This window comes from Rutidosis leptorrhynchoides, chromosome 2, assembly GCF_046630445.1.
Source record: "Rutidosis leptorrhynchoides isolate AG116_Rl617_1_P2 chromosome 2, CSIRO_AGI_Rlap_v1, whole genome shotgun sequence".
Lineage (NCBI taxonomy): Eukaryota > Viridiplantae > Streptophyta > Magnoliopsida > Asterales > Asteraceae > Rutidosis > Rutidosis leptorrhynchoides.
The window spans coordinates 169,692,457-169,694,493 of record NC_092334.1 but is presented as its reverse complement, the minus strand read 5'-3'; positions in this window follow the sequence as shown (position 1 = coordinate 169,694,493).

The window sequence follows — 2,037 nt, the reverse complement described above, 5'->3', positions numbered from 1 at the left end:
TTATAAATGTTTTACGAAATAGACACAAGTAATTGAAACTACATTATATGGGTGAATTATCGAAGCCGAATATGCCCCTTTTGCTTGGTAACCTAAGAATTAGTAAACCGATCTACTAATTGACGCGAATCCTAAAGATAGATCTATTGGGCCTAACGAACCCCATCCAAAGTACCAGATGCTTTAATACTTCGAATTCGTTTTATATCATGTCCGAAGGATTTTCCGGAATGATAGGGGATATTCTTATATGCATCTTGTTAATGTCGGTTACCATGTGTTCACCATATGAATGATTTTTGTCTCTATGCATGAGACGTATATTTATGAGAATTGGAAATGAAATTCTTGTGGTCTATTAATATGAAGAAAATGATTATTTATGTTAAACTAATGAACTCACCAACCTTTTGGTTGACACTTTAAAGCATGTTTATTCTCAGGTATTAAAGAAATCTTCCGCTATGCATTTGTCAATTTAAAGATATTACTTGGAGTCATTCATGGCATATTTCAAAAGACGTTGCATTCAAATCATTGAGTACAAGATTATTATTAAGTCATTTATAGGTTGGGACATATTATGAAATGGTATGCATGCCTGTCAACTTTCAATATAATGAAAGTTTATCTTTTAAAAACGAATGAAATGTTTGTAAAAATGTATCATATAGATGTCAGTACCTCGCGATGTAACCATATGTTATTGTATTCATCCTTATGGATTAGGACGGGTCGCTTCAGTAATGAACTCCGTTTGCCCCACGATTCGTTCCTCACGCTTGTTGTGAACATACGCTTCTATTTGAATCTCACCAAGCTTTACAAGGAAATCGTTAGTAATGATCATGCGTAACGATCCTACTCGTATTGTCGGATGTTGACTCTTTCGACTTAGCGCATCCGCGACCACGTTCGCCTTCCCGGATGATAAAGTATTTCACAATCATAATCCTTTACCACATCCATCCACCTACGTTGACGATAATTCAAATCTCGTTGATCAAAGAGATGTTTCAAACTCTTATGATCCGAATAAATCATACACTTGATACCATACAAGTATATACCTTAAGACATGTCGGGAGAAAATGGGATGTTACACTAGTGAATCCGAAAACTCACGCGATTCACTACCCTAAGCCATAACAACAACAATGGGAATGTTTGAAACCACACGCGACATTGTGAATTCGAAACCACACGAGATTCACGACCCAATTCACCTTAACAACAACAACGGGGTTGACCTACTTGTCAATATGAATCCGAACGCACGAGATTCACTACCCCAAGGGTGGTAACTCAAAACGCACAAACGTGCCACGTGGACCCTACACTCACGGGGTCCATCGTCCCACACATATGTAAAGTGAACTCGGACGCACAAGGACCACTCTACCTCACCCGCACCCATCCTATGCATACATACGCATATAATATATTTACACTCACCTTGTCGCCTTGATGAATGCAATTGCCAACCACAACTGTCAATGGAATGTACCTATTATATTTGTCACATAACAAACAACACAATTAGGGTGGATTACAATCCAACCCAAATTGACACTTAGTGCAATTTTGACCCAATTGCACTTCCAAACACAACTAATGCCCAAACTAACCAATAATCACTAGTAAAAATGGTCCTATAACGCCAACTAACCCAAATCATAAGTGTTAAACACTTGTTTTCCCCAAATCAACTCACAAACCCTAATTTTGACCCATTTTAAAATCAAGCTTCCAAACACACCCATTTGGGTTCCAACATCAACATAATCACTAAACCTAGTGATTATACCCAAATTACAAACCCTAACAAGGCCAAATAGTCTTCCAACTCAAAACCCACCAACAATGAGTCTAAACCCACTTACTAGCTTCAATAAACTCACTTCATGAGCATCAATGGGTTTCTCATCAATTTAAGCTCAAACCCTAAATTTGAATATCAAATTAACAAATGAAATCCGGAGTTAGAACTTATCACCACTACCAAAATGTAGCCAAGAACGAGATGAACAACCTTAA